The sequence below is a fragment of the Schistocerca piceifrons genome, chromosome 8 (genome assembly GCF_021461385.2).
Source record: "Schistocerca piceifrons isolate TAMUIC-IGC-003096 chromosome 8, iqSchPice1.1, whole genome shotgun sequence".
NCBI classification, from domain to species: domain Eukaryota; kingdom Metazoa; phylum Arthropoda; class Insecta; order Orthoptera; family Acrididae; genus Schistocerca; species Schistocerca piceifrons.
Window position 1 is genome coordinate 54,824,091 of NC_060145.1, and position 24,848 is coordinate 54,848,938.

Here is a 24,848-nt window from a genome sequence, read left to right on the forward strand (position 1 = left end):
TAACTGACGTTTCGCAAGTCGTAAGTTCGAGTATGGTGAATTGCAGTGAAATTTTTTATTTTTCTAAATCTAATCAGATGACTTTATCATTTTTATTCATTTACTTGGTTCAAATGTTCAAATGTGTGTGAATTCCTAAGAGACCAAACTGCTGAGGCCATCGGTCCCTAGACTTAAGCACTACTTAAACTAACTTATGCTAAGAACAACACACACACACCCATGCCTGAGGGAGGACTCGAACCTGTATATCCAGGTATATATTTACTTTCTAACACTTTTTTCCATGTAATTTTCATCATGCTATTGAGTATTTTATTTGCTCTTTTTTTTTTTCAAGCATTCGTTTTCCGTTTGGCCTCTTCTTCTATCGCCTATAATCTGCTCGTCAGTTGGTAATGCGGCATCCTGTGTAAATAGTGTGAGGATAGTATAGGCAACTAATGACAGCGAGAAATTACAGTTTGCTTTTACCGATGAAACTGAATTTTCATGCGGAAGGCGCTATGCAAAGAAATGTACATAATGAAACTTTTCTGTCTTTTGTCTTTTGCGTTTAGTACTGAAATTAAAATTATGCAGTCTTGAGTTTTCTCGTAGAGGTTAGCCTTCAAATGATAAGAACAATGCAATCGAGATTTTAGTTTTGTCGGAGATTGTTGATCGCCGTTTTCTCGGATACACTGCACATCATTACGAGGTTGTGGGGTTAGGTTAAGGACATTAGTTTAAATTCAGGGCTACAAAACGTGTCGTTTGCCGCAGTTCAGTCATTGATCACTTAGAATCATCTGCCGACAGAGCATCTCCTTTTTCCGTCATGCCTCACGGCGGTCGTTTCCGACATTGCCCCGTTTTACCCTTTAACAACATTTGCGAAGTGACTGTCGTGTTTGTGTGTGGCCTCTAGCCAAGCGGTAGCCAGTAGCGGATATGGCAACACTGTAGAGGCAAGTGATAGACGTCGACTATCAAGCAGTTTTAATTGGACTATAGACTCCAATAAACGTGAGAGTGTTTCGCACCAGTAGCGCATATTCCCCATGCGAAATGTGTTATCCTACGCTAAACAAAACGCTGAAGGTAATTCTGAAGGATTTGATACGAAGGTTAATATTCCCGATGATGATGAGATTATTAGGAACGACATTGGTATTTTCTAAGCGTGTGAAAATTTATTGAAACCTCGTAAAAGGTGAACCATCCTCTACACCCCAATTATAGCGCTGCCCTGCCGCAGCCAGAACATCTGTATCTTTGCCAGATGTCGTATGCGACCTATGGTAAACGCATTGTGTATACGCTGCGAGAGTAAAAGTATTCATTGTATAAGTGACGGGAGGGCGAGTGATTATTTATCTTCATAGTAACCACTCCTGCTTCCCCCACCCCCCCAACCCCCACTCCCCACCCCACTACCTACAAGTGTTTCTCCGTCATATAAGCTGAGTAAGTATGTTCTGCCTGTTTCTAAGTGCCACATTTGGTTTGTTCTCACTGGTAAAGACGTAGTTTGTTCCACTAATCCCAGAACGAAAGTTGTCCCTTGACGAGGACAATTTGGCTTTATTATACTATGGTATGTTTTAAACAGATCTGAATATGGTCACCACTGACCGAAATCTATTGTCTAACGACAATTTCTGTAATAATAGAGCTGCAATTAAAGAAAAAAAATTATACTTCCTGGATCACTGTTTCTATTCGCAACAACATCGCAGCTCGTAAAGTTAAAGGACTAGGTTCAGTCGTGCATTTGGTTGGCTTCCTTTCCACGAACGTGCAGAATAAGAACTTGTGAAACGATTTCATTGCTCTCCTATTATATGGCTCTAAGCACTATGGGACTTAACATATGAGGTCATCAGTCCCCTAGACTTAGAACTACTTAAACCTAAGGACGTCACACACATCCATGCCCGAGTCAGGATTTGAACCTGCGACCGTAGCAGCAGCGCGGTTCCGGACTGAAGCGCCTAGAACCGCTCGGCCACAGCGGTCGGATCTCCTATTATATTTAACATCTAAAGATGTTAGGTTAAGTCCCTTATCAGCAACACTGTTTGCTGCGTATTAGCAGTCATGGTGTTTTCTACAACTGTATGTGCGTAATATCACTCCACTGGTCAGCAAACATTGTTTAATAATTTTTTATATAACTGCGTACATAGTATAAGTTGTTGAGCAATAAGAGTCCTGCTGTGTTGGACACAGAGCACTCGAGTCGCCACGTCGAACGCAATGGCTCGGTATGTAATTGGACTCGGAAATCATCAAAACTTTTGATAGACATCAAAGTGACGGTGGAGTGTAGCAGGGGTAAGATGGAAAGTATGAGAAAGTTCAGATTCGGGGTGTCTGACATGTGGGACACATCACCTACAAGGTGGCACAGGCTTTCCATGTGCTATCGTGTCACGTGTATTTCACGAATACATAGCTGGGACATCATAGGGTCGAGTGCCATGAACAACAGCGTGTTGATACCGGGAGTCACTGCCATCGCAAGTTGATACAGTGCCCACATTCCAGTAAATCGTCCACCATTCCAGTGCTGGTCAACAATTAGTAGGCAGCCATACCAGCAAGAACCAGTACTTCGCTATAGGATACAGAAGACTCGCCCCATACGTACTGCTGCTTACTTCACTTTACACGTGTAGAAGCGTACAATTTAACTTAGTGACAAGAAGACCGCCACTGGACATAAAAAGCATATAAAAAAGTCGGTTGGACCGATCAGTTGCTAGACACCCCACTTGCTAAATCGACACAGTTTCATAGCTTGGACAGGTGGAGTAGGAAATCTGTGTAGGGGGTGTTCGACACATTGTGAGATCCAGAGATATGTGAGGATCCTGTATCATTTGGTATTATTTATAACTTTTGAGAGTGAATTTAGGGAACTGATTAATCGCATTGACTATGTTCAGCTACCTCTGGTTTCGCCGAGGTGGAATTTTAAAGTAATCACTGATTCGCTGCTCTCTGACGATATTTTGAATAAAGTCAAATTCTTGTTGCTGAGCGCCAGTACTGCCGGCAGTTTTGACAGTCCGCAGACGGCAGGCAGTGCGGTGTCGCGTGAGGCTCGCGGTCGGGTTGAGAATATGAAACATTGATTCAGAGGTATCGATGTACGATAAATATCAAAATAAAAACATAGATGTACTGGGCGCCAAAGTAAACAGTCCATTACTTTATTTATTAAATATATCCATGCGGCCCGCCTCAAATACCACTCCTGTGCCAACCTCTTAATCACAGAGTAGCACTTGCAACCTACGTCCTCTACTATTTGCGGCATGTATTCCAGTCTTTGTCTTCTCCTACAGTGTTTACCCTCTATATCCCCATCTACTACCATGGACTTATTAGTTGATGTCTTAAAACATGTACTACCATATTGTCCCATCTTCGTGTCAGTGTTTTCCATATATTCCTTTCCTCGCCAATTCTGCGGAAAGTTTCCTCATGGCAAACCTTCTCAATCCACCTAATTTTCAACAATCTTCTGAAGCACGACATCTCAAATGCTTCGGCTCTCTTCTATTGTGGTTTCCCACAGTCCACGTTTCACTACCATACAATGCTGTACTCCAAACGTACATTCTCAGAAATTTCTCCCTCAAATTAAGGCCTATATTCGATATTACTAGACGTCTCTTGGTCAGGGACGTCCTTTTTGCCAGTGCTAGTCTGCCTTTTATGTATTCCGTGCTCCATCCATCATTGATTATTTTGCTGCCTAGGGCAGAATTAATTAATTTCATGTATTTCGTGATCACCAATCATGATGTTAAGTTTCTCTCTGTTCTCATTATCAATGAATCTCATTACTTTCGCCTTTCTTCGAGTTACTCTCAATCCATATTCTGTATTCATTAGACTGTTCATTCAATTCATCAGATCCTGTAATTCTTCTTCACTTTTACTGAGGATAGAAATATCATCAGCGAATCTTATCGCTGATATCCTTTAACCTTGAATTTTGGTTCTACTCTTGAACCTTTCTTTTATTTCCATCATTGCTTCTTCGATGTATAGACTGAACGATAGGGGCGAAAAACTGCATTCTTGTCTTACACCCTTTTTAATCCGAGCATTTCGTCTTGGTCTTCCAATCCTATTGTTCCCTCTTGGCTCTTGTACATATCCCAAATTACCCGTCTTTTCACATAGCTCACCCCTATTTTTCTCAGAATGTCTAACATCTTGCACTATTTTACACTGTCGAACGCTTTTTCCAGGTCGATAAATCCTACAATCGATAAATCATATGAACGAGTCTTGATTTCTCTTCAGTTTTGCTTTCATTATTAACGGCAACGTCAGATCTGGCTCTCTGGAAACTTTACGTCTGCATCTACATCTACGTGATTACTCTGATATTCACAATAAAGTGCCTGGCAGAGGCTTCAATGAACCACCTTCAAGCTGTCTCTCTGCCGTTCCACTCTCTACGGCGCACGGGAAAAACGAGCACTTAAATTTTTCTGTGCAAGCCCTGATTTCACTTATTTTATCGTCATGATCATTTCTCCCGATGTAGGTGGTTGCCAGCAGAATGTTTTCGCAATCTGAGGAGAAAACTGGTGATTGAAATTTCATGAGAAGAACCCGTCGCAACGAAAAACTCCTTTGTTTTAATGATTGCCACTCCAATTCACCTATCATGTCTGTGGCACTATCTCCCTATTTCATCGCGATAATACAAAACGAGCTGCCATTCTTTGTACTTTTTCGATGCCATCCGTCAGACCCATCTGATGCGGATCCCACACCGCACAGCAATACTCTAGAATACGGCGGACAAGCGTGGTGTAAGCAGTTTCTTTAGTAGACCTGTTGCGCCTTCTAAGTGTTCTGCCAACGAATTGCAGTCTTCGGTTGGATCTACCCACAACATTATCTATGTGATCGTTCCAATTAAGGGTATTTGTAATTGTAATCCGTAAGAATTTAGTTGAATTTACAGCCTTCAGATTTGTGTGACTTATAGCGTAATCGAAATTTAGCTGATTTGTTTTAGGACTCATGTGAATAACTTCACACTTTTCTTTATTCAGCGTCAATTGCCACTTTTCTCACCATACAGATATCTTATCTAACTCATTTTGCAACTGGTTTTGGTCATCTGATGACTTTACAAGGCGGAAATGACAGCATCGTCTGCAAACAGTCTGAGACGGCTACTGAGATTGTCTCCTATGCCGTTAATATAGATCAGGAACAACAGAGTGCCTATAACACTTCGTTGGGGAACGCCGGATACTACTTCTGTTTTACTCGATGACTTTCCGCCTATTACTACGAACTGTGGCCTTTCTGGCAGGAAATCAGGATCCAGTCGCGTAACTGAGGCGATATTCCATAGGCACGCAGTTTGGTAAGAAGAAGCGTATGAGGAACTCTGTCGAAAGCCTTCTGGAAATCTCAAAATATGGAATCAATTTGACATCCCCTGTCGATAGTACTCATTACTTCATGAGTATAAAGAGCTAGTTATGTTTCGCAAGAACGATATTTTCAGAATCCGTGCTGACTACGTGTCAATAAATCGTTTTCTTCGAGGTACTTCACAATGTTCTAATACAGTATCTGTTCCAAAACCCTACTTCCTTCCTTTCCTAAAAAAAAAAAAAAAAAGTTCAAATGGCTCTGAGCACTATGAGACTTAACATCTGAGGTCATCAGTCCCCCAGAACTTGGAACTACTTAAACCTAACTAACCTAAGGACATAACACACCCATGCGGGGACTAATGACCTCAGTAGTTGAGTCTCATAGTGCTCAGAGCCATTTGAGCCACACCCATGCCCGAGGCAGGATTCGAACCTGCGACTGTAGCGGTCGCTCGGTTCCCGACTGAAGTTCCTAGAACCGCTCAGCCACACCATCCGGCTCTGTCAGCTCTTCCAATCTTTGAAACTGTGTGGATAATGTTTTTCCGCAAACCATGTGTTGTATCGCCAGACTCATATATTCTACACGCCCAAGTGAACAGTCGCTTTGTTTCCACTTACCCCAATGACTTTAGAAATTCTGAGGGCGTCGGAGGTTCGAGTCCTCCCTCAGGCATGCGTGTGCTTTGTCCACAGTGTATGTTAGTTTAAGTTAGACTAAGTTGTGTGTAGGCTTAGAGACCGATGACTCAGCAGTTTGGCTCCATAAGACCTTACCACTTATTTACAATTCTGAGGGAATTAGATCTTAAGTCTTCCAAAGTCTTTCTTAAATTCTGAGTCTAATCCTGGATCCCTATCTCTTCTATATCGACACCTGTTTCTTCTTCCATCGCGCCATCATACAAGTGTTCCCCCTTGTAGAAGCCTTTAGTGTACTATTTCCACCAGCAGCTCTCTCCTCTGCATTTAACAGCGGAGTTTCCACTGTACTCTTAATGTCACCACCCTTGCTTTTAATTTCACGGATGGTTGTTTTGACTTTTGTATACGCTAAGTCAGTCCCTCCGCCAACCATTTCATTTTCGATTTCTTCACATTTTTCATGGACCCATTTTCCCTTAGGTTCCCTGCACTCCTATTTATTTCAATTCTAAGTCACTTGTATTTCTGTATTCCTGAATTTTCCTGAGCATTTTGGTACTTCCTTCTTTCATCGATCAACTGAAGTATTTCTTCTTTTATGCACGATTTCTTCGCAGTTACCGTCTTTGTACCTTTGTTTTTCTTTTCATCTTCTGTGATTTCCCTTTTTAAAGATATCCGTTCCTCTTCAACTGAAGTGCCTACTGGGCTATTCCTTCCCGCAGTGTCTATAGCATTAGAGAACATCAAGCGTATCTCATCATTCCTTAGTAATTCCTTATCCACTTCTTTGCTCATTGCTTCTTGCTGATTAGTCTCTTAAACTTCAGCCTACTCTTCATCACTAGTAAATTGTGATGTGAGTACACTCAGCAGAAAAGTAACTTTTAAAGAAGTTTTCCGTTAAGTCTATTTCTTTGCTGGTACAGATGTTGTGCGGTTTTTGAAAAAAGTCTTTCTGAACCCGTCGAAGACGCAGCGGAGCAAAAAAAGTTCAATAGCTACGTTCTTCAACTTCAGACAAGGTGGCTCCTAGAATGTGTCATAAAAGTGATGGATTCTGCTTTAAATAAGCTACAGGACTTTTTAATAATAACTTACTTCCATAGGCATACTGTTGTCACGTTGTTCATCCAAAAAATGTTATTCCTCTCGGTAACATGTATATAGTGCTCACTCCATGTGTCTGTCGGTTCCCCATGTGCTTTGGAATTCTCAGACAATTGTTCGTTTTCACTTTCTTCATGCATCTCACGTTCTAAAATCATGTCCTTGACACTCTTAATGGCTCTTGAGTAGGCTAGTGCATCTCGAAAATGTATACGTATATGTAATATGTACATGTATATGTATATGTACATTCCTGAATCGAGCAGCCGCGAGAGTGGTGACAGCACGGATATTAACATTTGCCATATGTAGCAATAATTCTTTAATTTCTATAATTAGGTTATTTTTAAAGTGTCTGCAATCGTTTGTTTCGGTTGGAAACCAGTTACTTTCATAGTAAATAATCTGGTAATGGTATCACTTTGTTACACGTTATAAAATTTTCACCACAGACTTTGCGAGTCGCTACCTCAATTGGTCGTAATATTTCATACACTTCAGTTAAATCAATTACATGTTTTTCATTCAACATTTCTGGTGTACTGGTCTGGCAGTTAATAATTTTATTGATTGGAAGGCGCAGTTTTAAAATTCTTTTAGTCATATGCAATGTTGACTTTCAAAGTGTGCAAACATCGTGAATCAGCTTCAAGTCACTAGAGTAACACATTGTTTGAACCACGTTACTATTCTTTTAACTGCTGCTATTAAGTCAGGCATATTAGGAGCTTTTTCAGCCGATTTTCGTACAACCAAATTCAAAATGTGGGCATAGCAGCGTATATGACGATTTCTACCAAAAGCAATATCTACCGCTTTTATGATGTTGGCGCCAGCATCAGTGACAACTGCCATAATTTTATTGATTCCAACATTCCACTGTTCACAGGTCTTCAATAAAGTATTTGCTGCGTATTGCGCAGTTTGGGATTGAGTTGAGTCACAAACTCCCAACGTCACAGGCTCTAACTGTTCCTCATTAAAAAGCAGCTCGGTCAGTCCCAAAAAACTTCTTGTTTGCATCACGTCTGTCCAAACGTCTGTTGTTGAACCCAAACTACTCACTGTCGGAAGTTTTTCTTTATAGATTTCTCTAATAGCATCATACTTGGTTAGTAGCATTCTTTTATTGTAAACTATGAAAGTACCTTGTATAATGGGTAAGCGACTTTCATCAAATTCAGATTACTTTCGTTTTCTACAATTTGAAAAAAAAAAATCACGTACAAAATACTACTTGACTCCATATCAGCATATTCGGATGTTTTTCAAAAACTAGAGCATAGGGTTCGTTGAGAGAATTATATGTTAGTTCCTGTGTCACTTCCGAATTCCAATTACTCAATGATTCAGATATTTCCGATATTACATTAGCGGTACTAGCTAACGGCACAACACTAGGTTCTCTAAAAGTTGGTGATGATGGTGCAGTAGTCCTAGTACATTGGACGTCCTTAGACAGTAAATTTGGGCGTATTTTATCCATTTGACATTTCAGATGACTAGTGGTACCAGCAGTTTTTAATATTTATCCATACGAACGATATTTGACACTAGAATTATTTATTTTTTCGAGGTGTTTCCAGTATTGACTTTTTGGTGGCATCTTTAAAAACCCGCAAATAGCAAAAGATTAATGCAAAAGAATGAGTGTACAGGACAAAGAAATAGAATACAATACAAAATACAGATTTTTACACCACTTTGGTTTGTGGCTTGGCATTCTACAATATATCAATATTTTATTAGTTTAACGAGTTGAATATGGAAATATCAATATTCCGATATTATTTTTGTACGATGGATGAGTTGTTGTTTTAGGGGCTGTAACATCTATGTAAAAACATTGATATGTTCCCACTAAACATCGATTTTTGACCAACATCGATGAATATCGATCACCCCTAGATGATATTACGAACGGTCCTGCACGGTTCGGTTTAAAGTTATGTTCTGTTTGTAATCATTCGCGCCACGATAGTTCATTTAAGAGTTTCAGTGTGGAACGATCGATATCGTAAGTTGACACGTGTGTCGTTCTTGCGAGGATAAATATTACTGTTCGTGACATCATACCAATAACTGTTCACCATAGTATCCGACATTATCCGCTTCCTGAAAGTATCAATCATTGGGTTATATTTGTCTCTTAGTGAACGGAAATGGGAGAGGCAACAGTGTCGACGTAATTACAGAATGCATCTCACGGTCGTGTTATAATGTGAGAAGGCTGCTTTACGTTCAACTAGAGTTGATCTGGATAATGTTACTTTACTAGCGGAGGAAGGTAAAGTTACAGTTGTCTTGGAAAAGTAGGATTACGTTCAGAAGATGCAGTGTTTACCAACTAATTCAGCGTATCGCAGCATCTGTGCTGACCCACAAAACGTGAAGAGAGAAAGATTGACAGAAGAAACGTTCCTTGTCGTTGGAGACTATCAAGAGTCTTCATTCTTTTTGTGTTGTTCCACCTTGGTTACATGGCCTTCCGAACGATCACAAGGAAGGTGTTCCTCTCAGGCAGATTGTGAGTAACATTGGGCTCCGACGTATCCTGTGGCAATACATTTTCCTACTCTCTTGAGCCCACTAGTAAGTCGTTGTGAGCATCACACATTAAGAACTCGGCGGATTTCCTACGTCGATCACAGGGAATGCGTTTGAATGACTCTGGTATTTTAATAAGTTTTGACGTTGTCTCTCTCTTCACTCGCGTACCTCTGCCTGATTCGTTGAGGATTGATTTAGTGTTGAATTCACGAGCCTGTTTGAACATGTGTTGACTTCCACTTTTTATTCAATGACCATTACTAAGAGCAGACAGATGGAGACGCGATCGGAAACCCGTTCTCACCTATTATTGCCAATTTGTTTATGTAAGACTTCGAGGAACGTGCCTTGGAGTCTGCGACCTTCAAACTTGCGTGTTTTTTCAGGTACGTGCCTGATACGTCGTTTGGCCTCCAATCAGTGAGAATTTGGACTAGTTTTTAGAACACCTGTATTCAGTCCACCTAAATATTGGTTTCATGATGGAGATGGAACAGGGTGGCTGCCTTCCCTGCCTTGGTATATTGGTCATGAGGAAGGTTGATGGTATAATGGAACGTACTTTTTATAGGAAGCCTACTCTCACACTGTCTTGTATATACAGGTTGATAGTTGTCACCATATGGCTCAGCGTGAAGAGGTACATTGTAACTTGGTTCACGGGGCACACGTCATCTCGAACCCTAGGAGTTTGTCAGCTGAGTTGGCCCATCTTGAGGTCGCCTTTCGTCATAATGATTGCAGTGAAAGATAAATATGACGTGCGTTGCGCTATCGACCAAAGGTGCACCGGGCGAGTGTTGATAACGCCGAGAGGGCCTATTTGCCTTACATAGGGAGCATTTCCAACACGACCTGGTCGAATTTTGCTGAAATATGATGTGAAATGTGGTTTTCGCGCACCATCTCAGATTTTGGTCCATTCGGTTCCGTAAAGGAAAATCTTGTTTAATGTAAGGAGGATTTATATCGTATTCACTGCAGTTATGCCATGCCATATATTGGTCTGACTATCAGGACTGTGGAGGACCAGTGCACCGGACACAAGCGTCACACAGGCTTATAACAGCCAAGCAAATCTGCTGTTACAGGACACTGCCTTGATACCGGTCGACCTATGGGATATAATGTGGTGTCACCGCCAGACACCACACTTGCTATGTGGTAGCCTTTAAATCGGCCGCGGTCCGTTAGTATACGTCGGACCCGCGTGTCGCCACTATCAGTGATTGCAGACCGAGCGCCGCCACACGGCAGGTCTAGAGAGACTTCCTAGCACTCGCCCCAGTTGTACAGCCGACTTTGCTAGCGATGGTTCACTGACCAATTACGCTCTCATTTGCCGAGACGATAGTTAGCATAGCCTTCAGCTACGTCATTTGCTACGACCTAGCAAGGCGCCATTATCATTTGCTATTTATCTTGTGATACATGTACCGTCAGACCGATGTTCACCAATTATGAATTAAAGTTAAGTATTCCAGCAGTTGCTTACATTCCTTGCTACTATAAATTCCCTTACCTGTTCCAGACCTCACGCCAGCCTGCGTGAGCTTAAACGCGTGCCTTTCGGCTTCCTCTCCTAGTGACTTGCTGTCTTGCCAAGTAACTACAATTTGGCGACGAGCTAAATCGCGCGTTTGTACTAATTCTGCTCTGACTTACTTGTGTAATGGCTTCGCCACTATCTCCAGATGTACTGTCCGAATTTTATCGCTTACAGAACCAGCAGACGCAGGCCTTACTCGATGCCCTTGGACAGCTCTTCCGGGCTCAAGGTGCAATGCAAAACGATGCGGCCGCCGCCGCTCCACCGCTCCCACAGTCACAACACGCAGTTGCACCACCTTTTTGTCCTTTTGATGCGGCACTGGAAAGCTGGACGGAGTGGTCACGCCAATTTGGATTCCATCTCGCCGCCTACAGAATTCAAGGTACTGAGCGGCAGCCTTTTTTGCTTTCTTGTGTCGGAGTGTCCACCTACCGTGTGATAGTGAAATTGTTTACCCGACGCGACGTAGCAACTCTGTCCTACGAAGAAATTTTGTCTGCATTAGATGCTTATTTCAAAGAATCAGTCAATGTCGTCGCCAAACGGTATACGTTCTTTCGTACAAAACGTACGGCCGGTCAGAGTAATAGGGAGTGGGTTGCAACCTTGCAAGGCCTTACTAAGGATTGTGCTTTTGAGTGTGAATGTGGACTCCCTTATTCAGATACTATGGTACGTGATGCAATTGCACAGAACGTTTCTGATGTTCGTATATGGGAACAGATTTTGAATCTAGTCAGTCCCTCCCTTCAACAAGTGATGGACATATTGGATCGGCAGGACACACTTGACTTTGCTCAGGAATCATTTGAAACTTCACCAGCCATGTGTCACATTAACCGGCCCGCCGGGCGAGCTGCACGGAACAGTAAACAGTCCTCGCGCCCGGCTGCGCCAAAGCCGCCAAGACCTCAGCCACGTGTGCCGCACAAGCAAGCAAATGCAGTGCTAAAATCATGCCCGCTGTGTGCTACTAGACATTCGTGTGAGAATTGCCCGTCATGCCAGGCTATTTGCTTTTTTTTGTAATAAAAAAGGACATGTTCAAAGTGTTTGCCAGAAAAAGCTTCGATCGGATGCTCGAAACCATTCCAGGCCCTTTGCTTCATGCCGGAATCGGAATCGCACCCAGAATACTCAGGCTCGTGAACCTTCGCCCATGGACATTCATATAGTTCATGCCACTCTGCCCAGTGCCACTCTCTCTAACAGTGACTGTGTTCGTGCCACAAATAGTGTGCGTCGACGTCGCCGGAAATCACGTCAAGTCGCAAGTGATTCTGTACCAGTGTCAGTTCATGTTGCACGAGACAGTCGCTCTTGTTGTCAGCAGGACAATAAACTTTTTGTAGATTTGGGCATAAACAGCAACGTGATACCATTCCAGCTCGATACCGGAGCTGCAGTTGCACTGATCAATCACGACACGTACAAACAGCTGGGCACACCTCCGTTGCATGCTGCAAATGTTAAGCTAACTACATATACAGGTCACGGGCTTCCTGTGTTAGGACAGTGCAGCCTTCTTGCAACATACAAGGGACAAACAAAACTTGTGTCATTTTACGTTCTTTGTTCTTCTTCTGCAGTGAACTTGTTTGGTTTCGATTTGTTTCAGTTGTTTAACTTGTCTATAGTCAATCAGGTCCTATCAGTGAACCAGACTGTGCCTTCAGACAGTGTTTCATGTCTATGTGAAGAATTTGCAGACATTTCTGCACCGGGCCTTGGTTGCGCTAAGACCTATAAAACACATTTGGAACTGAAAGTAAACGCGCAACCGAAATTTTTCAGGACGTGCAATGTCCCCCACGCATTGTGTGATGAGGTCGCAAGAACATTACACGATTTGGAATCACAAGGTGTAATTGAACGTGTGCAGGCTTCTCTCTGGGCATCACCCTTAGTAATTTTGCAAAAATCTTCCAGAAAATTGAGACTTTGCGTGGACTTCAAGGCAACAGTGAATCCCCAACTAGTGACTGCAACTTTTCATTTACCCCGCCCAGAAGATCTTTATGACAAACTGTGCCCGGGTAAATATTTTTCGAAGTTGGACCTAGCAGTTGCGTACTTGAAAATCTGGTGGACGACGACTCCCAGCGCGTTTTGGAGGTTAACACGCGTGTTGGTTTGTACCAATTCAAACGACTACCATTCGTGTGTGCATCCGCCCCTGCATTGTTTCAGCAATATCTACAAACTGTTTGTGCGTCGGTCCCTACTGCAGCTAACTATCTGGACGATATTGTGATCTCCGGAAAGACGGAAGAAGAACATTTCGCCAATCTCAGAACATTATTTCAGGTCTTGCGACAACATGGTCTTCGCTTGCGGAAGGATAAATGTGTGTTTTTTGCTCGTGACTTGCCATATCTGGGCCATGTACTCAATGCCCAAGGCATACATCCCAGTCCAGAGCACCTCCGTGCCATACAAGACTTGCCTTCGCCGCTGAATTTGAAGCAGCTACAGAGTGTGCTGGGAAAAATCAATTACTACCATAAATATGTGCGCCATGCCTCTTCCATTTCAGCTCCGCTTCATCGCTTACGCCGTAAAGGTGTTCCATTCGTCTGGATGACGGAATGCGAACGCGCCTTTCGCCAGTTGAAATCGGCGTTGCTTTCCAATACTTGCCTTACGCCATTTGATCCCCAGAAACCCCTTTTGTTGATGGTGGATGCATCGGATTTCGGGATCGGTGCTGTGCTTGCGCACAAAGATGGTTCGCACGATCGCCCTATTGCCTCTGCGTCCAAATTGCTCTCGTCTGCGCAAAGAAATTATTCACAGATCGAGAAAGAAGCTTTGGCTCTCGTATTTGGTGTTACTAAGTTTCATGATTTCTTGTATGGTCGTCACTTTACTATCATCACAGACCACAAACCTTTGACATCGCTTTTTCATCCGACCAAGCCTGTACCTCCACGTACAGCACAGAAATTTATTCGCTGGTCTATTTTCCTCTTGCAGTACCGCTACGATATCTTGTATTGGTCCACTGCTAAGCACGGAAACGCCGATGCGTTGTCCCGTTTGCCTGTTGCTGAGGACAGAGCATTCGATTCTTCCGAACTTGCTTGCATGTTCATTGATGCGGAAACCGATGACGTGGTCGAATCGTTTCCGATTGATTTTCGTCGTGTAACTACGGCCACAGCTGCTGACCCTGTCCTTGCTACCGTTTTGCGCTTTGTTGCTACGCAATGGTCCTTGTCAACGTCACGGATCGAGGATCCGTTGGTTCGCCGATTTTTTGCTCACAAGGAGAGACTTTTTGTTCGATGGTGTTTTGCTGTTGCGTTCTGATAATGATCAGTCCAGGGTCGTGGTCCCACGTTCGTTACAGTCCTCCGTCCTACGGCTTCTCAACCAAGGACATTGGGGTATAGTGCGAACGAAACAACTTGCTCGTCAGCACTGTAATTGGTTCGGAATCGATGCTGCGATTACAAATATGTGCTCTTCTTGCATGGCGTGTGCCGAACAACAATCCGCACCACCGTGGAAATTCTTTGCATGGCCAAAAGCCACTTCCCCTTGGCAACGCTTACACATCGATTTTGCTGGTCCGCTTTGGAATGCTCGATGGTTGGTTGTTGTAGATTCATTCAGTAATTTTCCTTTTGTTGTTCGAATGTCTTCCACGACGTCTTCTTCCACCATCCAGGCGTTATGTGCTATCTTTACATTGAAGGTCTTCCGCAGACTATTGTTTCCGACAATGGCCCACAATTCATGTCCGCAGAATTTCAGTCATTCTGCAAGGCCAATGGTATTCAACATCTGACGTCCGCGCCGTTTTCGCCGCAGTCAAACGGTGCCGCTGAACGATTGGTCCGGACTTTCAAGTCACAGATGTCGAAGTTCAAAGAGTCGCATTCTCGGGACGACACGTTATTGCTCTTTTTGTCCTCGTATCGCTCTCAGCCCCGAGATGGTCGCTCGCCGGCTGAGTTGCTCCACGGTCGCCCTCATCGCACCTTGATGTCTTTGCTCCATCCGCCGCATCAGGTTCCTGTGCAGCGGCAGACACCTGCATTTGCCCCAGGCGACGTTGTATACTATCGCAACTATCGAGGTTCACGGCGCTGGCTCGCAGGGCGCATTCTTCGCTGCCTCGGCCGCGCTGTGTATCTGGTTTTGGGGGCCTCTGGTGAGGTGCGTCGGCATCACAATCAGCTGCGCCTCTGTCGTCGCACGGGATCTGCCGCTCCCCGTCTGCTTTCAGCGACGGTGCCGTCCGGTCAGCGCCCTGGGGACCCATCTACTGGCTCGCCTCAGCCCCATGTGTTACCGACGCTGCCTTCCATTTTGCCCCATGGCGACGCGCCGCCGCCGCCGCCGCCGCCTGTGCTCCCGCCGGCGACGCCCACAGTGGACACGTCGCTGCAACCGCCGGTCGCCTCCCTGGCTCACGCGCCGCCGATCGCTTCCCGTGACCAGTTGTCCTCCGCCATGGACCTCTTGCCCGCTCCGGGCCACATGGCGTCTTCGCCCGTCGGGTGCCCCGACCCGATGGAGGTCGACCCTTCGGCTCCTCCTGTCTCTTTACGGGCACATACACCGCATGTTGGCGTGCACCCTGGACTAGGTTTTCAGGCGTTTCCTAGCTCCCCTCGGACCGAATGGCAGGGTGCGGGGTGGCACTGCCTCGCATGTTGTTAGGCTCCCCACCTCGTCGCATACGTAAACATGGGGTCCTCCCCCACGGCGGGCGGAAGCCTTATAACACAACCGTACGCCGATTTGCGGGGGAGGAATTTGGTGTCACCGCCAGACACCACACTTACTAGGTGGTAGTCTGTAAATCGGCGTCGGACCCGCGTGTCGCCACTATCAGTGATTGCAGACCGAGCGCCGCCACACGGCAGGTCTAGAGAGACTTCCTACCACTCGCCCCAGTTGTACAGCCGACTTTGCTAGCGATGGTTCACTGACCAATTACGCTCTCATTTGCCGAGACGATAGTTAGCATAGCCTTCAGCTACGTCATTTGCTACGACCTAGCAAGGCGCCATTATCATTTGCTATTTATCTTGTGATACATGTAGCGTCAGACCGATGTTCACCAACTATGAATTAAAGTTAAGTATTCCAGTAGTTACTTACGTTCCTTGCTACTATAAATTCCCTTACCTGTTCCAGACCTCACGCCAGCCTGCGTGAGCTTAAACGCGTGCCTTTCGGCTTCCTCTCCTAGTGGCTTGGCTGTCTTGCCAAGTCACAACATATAACTACGCTGAGATTCTGGCAAGCACTTCCAGCAGTTGATATAGTGTTATTAAAGAAGTAGTTGAAATTAAATTAGCAAGTAACTTTATAAACAGAGATGGAGGTTTTTGCTCAAATCCTGGGTAGAATCATGCTCTCTCCCTTGTCAAAAAAACAGAATGACAGAGCTAATGCTACATCACCAGCTGGTTATCAATTTTCAGTACTGATAACTTGTAACGTCCGTCGTCTTTATTTGTGCGCTGCGCTAGTGTTTACAGTGTGCGCGTGTGTGCCGGCCGCAGTGACCGTGCGGTTCTAGGCGCTTCAAAAAAATGGTTCAAATGGCTCTGAGCACTATGGGACTTAACATCTGTGGTCATCAGTCCCCTAGAACTTAGAACTATTTAAACCTAACTAACCTAAGGATATCACACACATCCATGCACGAGGCAGGATTCGAACCTGCGACGGTAGCAGTCGCGTGGTTCTGGACTGAGCGCCTAGAACCGCCAGACCACTGCGGCCGGCCTAGGTGCTTCAGTCTGGAACCGCGTGACAGATACGGTCGCAGGCTCGAATCCTGCCTTGGACATGAACGTGTGTGATGTCCTTCAGTTAGTTAGGTTTAAGTAGTTCTAAGATCTAGGGGGCTGATGACCTCAGATGTTAAATCCCAAAGTGCTCAAAGGCATTTGAACAATTTTTTGCTCGTCTGGTTCAAATGGCTCTGAGCACTATGGGACTTAACATCTATGGTCATCAGTCCCCTAGAACTTAGAACTACTTAAACCTAACTAACCTAAGGACAGCACACAACACCCAGCCATCACGAGGCAGAGAAAATCCCTGACCCCGCCGGGAATCGAACCCGGGAACCCGGGCGTGGGAAGCGAGATTGCTCGTCTGTATGTGAGTGTGTGTGTGTGTGTGTGTGTGTGTGTGTGTGTGTGTGTGTTACTTTTCCTGCACTGCGCTTAAAGCCGAGGTTTTAAATTCGAATACACAGCGCTTACCTGTTGCAGTCTTGCCTTGAAAGTGACATTGCGTGCACATGTCGAAATAACAGCACGTTAGCCGGCGACAACAGGATGTTGTTACTTCCTTTTAGAGCACAGAGCAAATCGCAGAACTGAATACTGTGCGGCCAACGCTTGCGAAGGAGTTAAGTGCGCGCTTTGTCTGAAGCATTTCGAGTACACACGTCAATGTGTTGTTCACCACTGACCAGTGTTTCTGGTATGGTGGCAACTCAAACGCGAGTCACTCAGTGCTAAGCGGGACGTTTTCCACAGCCTACAGTAGGCAATCCAAGAATGAGCATCGAGCTTAACGAGGAAGTAAGTGTCAAAAGGCTACTTTTGAGAATACCTTTCGTACGGAAAAAAAAGATACGCTGAAAACTGCACGTCATTTGAACCAACTTCTAACCAAGCAACGTCATAACTGAATCTACTTTAAATTCAGTTCACATCACATTTCTAATTTACTCGTTATGGTACAAAAGGCTGAAAGGCATTTCAATACACTGCACATTGTTAACGAAGGTCTGAGCATAATGCACAGATTCACAAATACAAGGGACGTTCAGTAAGTAACGCAACACATTTTTTTCCCTTGCAAGTAGATTGGTTTTATTCAGGATTTCAATATACCGTATTATCCCCCACTCTTTTGGCTACAAAATCCTATTCTTCAACATAATCTCCGTTCAACGCGACGGTGTTACGCCAGACCCTATATGACCAGCTACTCTACTGGCCGATGTCGGAGCCCAAGTCTTGCTGCATCAGTAACTTTCCCATCATCCACGTACTGCTTCCCGCGGAGTGTGACCTTCGTTGGGCCAAACAGATTGAAGTCGGAAGGTACGGGATCCGTGCTGTAGGATGGACGAGGAAGAACAGTCCAATGAAGTTTTGTGAACTCCTCTCGGGTGCGCATGCGAGGCCATGCGTTGTCATGGAGGAGCAGAAGTTCGTTACTAGAAAATCTGTACAGGGTTATTACAAATGATTGAAGCGATTTGACAGCTCTACAATAACTTTATTATTTGAGATATTTTCACAATGCTTTGCACACACATACAAAAACTCAAAAAGTGTTTTTAGGCATTCACAAATGTTCGATATGTGCCCCTTTAGTGATTCGGCAGACATCAAGCCGATAATCAAGTACCTCCCACACTCGGCGCAGCATGTCCCCATCAATGAGTTCGAAAGCATCGTTGATGTGAGCTCGCAGTTCTGGCACGTTTCTTGGTAGAAGAGGTTTAAACACAGAATATTTCACATAACCCCACAGAAAGAAATCGCATGGGGTTAAGTCGGGAGAGCGCGGAGGCCATGACATGAATTGCTGATCGTGATCTCCACCACGACCGATCCATCGGTTTTCCAATCTCCTGTTTAAGAAATGCCGAACATCATGAAGGAAGTGCGGTGGAGCACCATCCTGTTGAAAGATGAAGTCGGCGCTGTCGGTCTCCAGTTGTGGCATGAGCCAATTTTCCAGCATGTCCAGATACACGTGTCCTGTAACGTTTTTTTTGCAGAAGAAAAAGGGGCCATAAACTTTAAACCCTGAGATTGCACAAAACAGATTAACTTTTGGTGAATTGCGAATTTGCTGCACGAATGCGTGAGGATTCTCTACCGCCCTGATTCGCACATTGTGTCTGTTCACTTCACCATTAAGAAAAAATGTTGCTTCATCACTGAAAACAAGTTTCGCACTGAACCCATCCTCTTCCATGAGCTGTTGCAACCGCGCCGAAAATTCAAAGCGTTTGACTTTGTCATCGGGTGTCAGGGCTTGTAGCAATTGTAAACGGTAAGGCTTCTGCTTTAGCCTTTTCCGTAAGATTTTCCTGTCATCGAGTGTCAGGGCTTGTAGCAATTGTAAACGGTAAGGCTTCTCCTTTGGCCTTTTCCGTACGATTTTCCAAACCGTCGGCTGTGGTACGTTTAGCTCCCTGCTTGCTTTATTCGTCGACTTCCGCGGGCTACGCGTGAAACTTGCCCGCACGCGTTCAACCGTTTCTTCGCTCACTGCAGGCCGACCCGTTGATTTCCCCTTAGAGAGGCATCCAGAAGCTTTAAACTGCGCATACCATCGCCAAATGGAGTTAGCAGTTGGTGGATCTTTGTTGAACTTCGTCCTGAAGTGTTGTTGCACTGTTATGACTGACTGGTGTGAGTGCATTTCAAGCATGACATACGCTTTCTCGGTTCCTGTCGCCATTTTGTCTCACTGCGCTCTCGAGCGCTCTGTCGGCAGAAACCTGAAGTGCGGCTTCAGCCGAACAAAACTTTATGAGTTTTTCTACGTATCTGTAGTGTGTCGTGACCATATGTCAATGAATTTATGAAATCGCTTCAATCATTTGTAATAGACCTGTACATTGTTGTTTATAAAAGGTATCTAGCCTGTGTCCAAATGAATGTTTATTAGATCGTGCTGTCAAAACCGGAAGTAAATCGGTCATGAACTATTCGAGATTTTTGTTAACAACGTTAAACAACGTCATGTCTTTATATTGTAGAATAGATTATACATGAATTGTATTCGCAGTATTTCGGGTTCGAGCGCCGACCAAACACAAATTTTCACTATAGACATTCCCTTATACAGCTGATTGTTGTTTTTAATACATTTCATGTAATTCATAACGGCTGTAGTCGCGACAGTGCCTATTGCTTCAGACATGCATGCATGTCCGAAGAAATATTACACCGTCCTTCGTAATAACACCGGCACTGCAATATCGTAGTATAGGTAAGTTTATACGTCTACGAAAATCAGTTAATTTCGGTTTCTGCAGCCATTAACAACTGATCAGTGTGCAGTGCTGCGGATTTTAATAATGGACTTTGCTCGCATTTTTATCAGTTACACACTGATCACATAATGGCGTTAGAGATTATAAACAGCTAAGCGTTGCAGACGAATAGAATTTTATCTAATACTCTCAGCCTGATTATAGGAAACATGCCCATTCTATGAAATTATTGTAAATAATTCAGAAAAATGTGTGGCTGGATTTCGTAGGTTTGGCCTTTCTTAACAGAGTAACTCTTAGCGAGGTTGATATGCAAGAAGTATAGTGTGTCAGACTACTGTCTAATGGTTTACCTAAAAGTGGTAGGTCAGTTCCCATCTCCCCCCCCCCCCTCAACCCACCCCAATCCCAGCCTACTCCATCTATTATAAAAAAAAAATACGAATTACGATCTTCGTAAACCGTGCTAACACCATACCCTGGCACGCAAACTCGAGTATCATATTGATATTGGTTTGACGATACTGACTGTAATAGGACCAAGTGTATCAAAAGCTGTTTTCCGTGATGTTTATTCATGTTATCAGCAATGTCAAAAGAATCTAAAAATATAAATACAGATAGTAGTTGCGTGCTTGTGAACCTTACCTACCTGGCAGTAAAATAATATGAACCAATCTCATACAAACTAAATTCTCTGATACAGGTACGCTGGAAATACCGGCTGTGTTTATTGGTCAACAACACATTCATGTATTTTTGAGTTTTCATTTAGTAACAAACTGTCCTTAGTTTCCTTCACTGCTATTAAAACAACTTTTATGTTTCAGCAAGTTGAATGGCAGTAGTAGTTTATTTTCGAGTACCATGAGCTTGCAGTGTTTCCTGTTTTGTAGCTATATGCAAAGCCACAACACATCGAACACTAAAACACATGTGGTAGGTGCACAGGACACAGTGACCCCCACTGCTTTACACTCTGTTGGGGGACAACAGGCATACAAAACTTCTATTCTGAGCATCCATACAAACTAGGTTCTTGGAAATTTAATACCTGCGATTTAGACAAGATATGATACTTCTTGTCAGAGGAAAACTTTTTTGCCGGATCAAGACGTATACTCGGGACTTTTGCCTTTCGCAGGCAAGTGCTCTGTGGTCCCGAGTTTGAGTCTCAGTCTGGCCCACAGTTTTAATCTGCCAGTACGTTTCATATTAGCGCATTATCCGCTGCAGAGTGAAAATTTCGTTCTAAAAATATTCGCCAAGCTGTGGCTTAGCCATGACTCTGCAGTATCCTTCTTTCCAGGGGTGTTAGTGTTGCAAGTTTTGCAGGAGAAGTTCTGTGAAGTTTGAAAGGTAGGATATGAGGTACTAGCCGACACAGTAGATAATAATAATCAGGATACTGACTGTTAAACAATGCATTAAGCTAGCAATTCTGAAAGTTTATGCAAAATATTAATCCTATAATTAACTCAATGAAATATCTTGTTTGAGCATGTTTTCGTAACTACATGAATATGTTAATTAATTTATTTAATTGTGTTTAATTTGTTAAAATACAGCAATACGTAAAATCTGCCAGATTTTCAGCTGTCGGATGAGAATAATATATTTTCTGGCTTTAAGGAATACAAATCTGCCAGAATCAGCCCCGAAAATCGGCTGAGTTGGCAACACTGTACTGGCGGAAGCAAAGCTGTGAGGGCAGGTCGTCGTCAGTGTTGCCAATTTAGCGACTTTGTCGCTAGAAATGGCGACTTTTGCCTTTGTCTTAGCGACAAAAAAAACTTTTTAGCGACAAAAATTAATTAGCAACTTATCTGGCGACTTTTGGAGTACTGACGACTTTTGAAGTACAAATCAGAACTATTTTGGGCCAGTATTTTCATTAACAAATCTAAGATTTTAACTATAGAATGGGTACTACACTGACTTTGTTCTAGATTTACTAAGTTAAATTAAGTTCTTAGCAGATCATGTAGCATTGTTCAGTATTTAGTAAACCTGAATGTGGGAATTGCCTACAGAGTAAGAAAACCTTGACTATAGAACAACTCATTATTCATTACCCACTAGCCTGTTATCGTCGATAGCGTATCGATCTATAATTCTTCAACTTTTGAACGCCCTTTATTTTTCGAATTGACAAAAAACATACGTAATATTAAGTATAATGAAGTACATTTCTGTCCAGCAACCTCTAATTTTTCGAAATGTTAACTCACAGTCAAATTATTGCCACATGCACAGTGGTAACGCAAGAACAATTCGGTAGGGGTATCTCAGACATTATTACGTTTTAAACAATTAACAATAGGACTGATATCGAGTTACCGAGTGAGTAGATTGTTTCATGACCTCTAGTTCGCCTGCGTTTTAATGTATTTTCAGTGATTATAAACTGGTGAAACTTATGTTGTGGTGGCTTACATAGTGGATTTACCGCAGAAGAAGAAGCAGTACACTCAAAAATACCGGGATGCGTGGGAAGCAGAACCTGAATTCAATGGGTGGCTGAAACCAGTCGTTGGAGACTTATCCAAGGCAAGATGTCAAGTATGTGCAACAGAGTTTTATGCTAAATTGTGTGATATTAGAAAGCATTCGAAAACTATTAAGCATAAACAAAAAATTGATCTAAAAAAACACAAACCACCTTACCTGTGAAAATTGTTCTGAAAACTACAGTTTTAAGCAGAGCGGAAGGCGCCCTTTCTTTATTTATTGCTGAACATTGTTCTATTTTAGCTGTAGATCATTTAGGAACACTGTACAAGAAGGTGTTTTCCGGTGATGAAGGCGCTAAAAACATGCAATTACATCTTACAAAGTCCACTAACAATATAACTGAAGTTTTGGCTCCATATTCTACACAATCATTGGTTGGCGATATAGGTAACCAAAAATACAGTGTACTAATAGATGAGTCCACAGATGTATCAATATCTAAAATGCTAGGTATCGTTATACGGTACTATAGTGTAAATAACCAAACCATTAGATCAGCATTTCTCAAACTCGCTGTAGTAGAAACTGCAGATGCAAGAAATCTGGCTGCTGTTCTTGTGAATTCTTTGAAAGATCTCAAACTTCCAGTCGCTAATATGGTAGGAATTGGCACAGATAATGCTTCTGCAATGGTTGGAATTAACAATCGGCTTTTCGAACAACTCAAGAGAGAATATGGTTTGAAGCATTTGGTATTGATCCGTTGCATTAGTCACCCTCGTCAGCTTGTAGTTTCGCACACCTCAGTGAATACCATACCTAGAAACATAGAGTTTCTTGTATGGGAAACCTACAATTGGTTCTCCATTTCACCCAAAAGACAAGAGGAATATAAAAAGGTTTATGAGACAATAAATTGTGGAAAACAGCCACTAAAAATTCTGAAGGTATGTGCAACACGTTGGCTTTCAATTGAACCAGCAATACGAAAAATTCTGGAGCAGTGGGAAGAACTAAAGCTACATTTTTCACTTGCCATGGTTCAAGACAATTGTTACACTACCGATCTTTTGTACAAGATGTATTGTGACGACTCAAATCATCTTTACATGTTTTACCTTAAACATGCTTTAAAAGACGTACAAATAGCAATAAAAGCTTTTGAAGGAGAAGACAATGACCACCACTAAATTACTAGATACACTTGTATTTCACATGCAGTCACTCGGACAAAACATAGTTTTTCCAACTGTTGATTTGTTGACAACACCAGTTCCAAGCGAATCTATGTACGCAAATCGGAACCTTGGCTTTATGTTTGAACAGAAATTGTCTGAGTCTAGTTTGCGTGAAAAAAATAAAGTTTATTTGAAAAAGAGATGCATTCAGTTTAGTCTGAAACTCATAAAAGAAATTCAACAAAGACTGCCAAGTAACGTTACGATCCCGATAAAAATGTCAATGCTGCATCTTGAAGAAACACTAAAATTGAATAAAAATTATGCTGTAGCGGGTGTAGCCAAAGAATTGGGTTTTAGTGGAGATTTCATAGATGGTATGCTGCAAGAATGGCATAATATCAACTTTATTAGGTGGAATAACACTACTAACACTGTTCGATTTTGCAGTGAGGTTTTGCAGTATAAAAATGCCGCAGGGGAGAATCCTTTTTCTTTGATTTCACAGCTAGAAATGACTGTTCTATGCCTACCGCATTCAAATGCAGAAGTGGAAAGAATATTCAGTTCTATGAACATTATAAAAACTAAACAACGTAACAGATTATCATTAAAGACAATTAATGCTTTGATCATATTGAGAGACCAGCTGAAGTAACTAAATAAAGATTGTGCATCTTTTGACATACCGTCAGACGTATTGGAGCTTATTGGAACGAACAAAAGTTACTCTTTTGCGACAAACCCAGTCGAACTGCAACATCATCTTTTGAGCGACGTTCAACCCTCTACATCAACTGCAGTTGTGTCAGAACATGAAACAGAAGAGTTATTCGATCTTCTGAGTGACGACGATGAATAGCTCACGTACCTGTATGTATATATTTTGTAACCTAATTTGAGTTCTTGCTTTCTTCTGTTACAATTATAGTTGTATATTTCAAGTATATTTGACT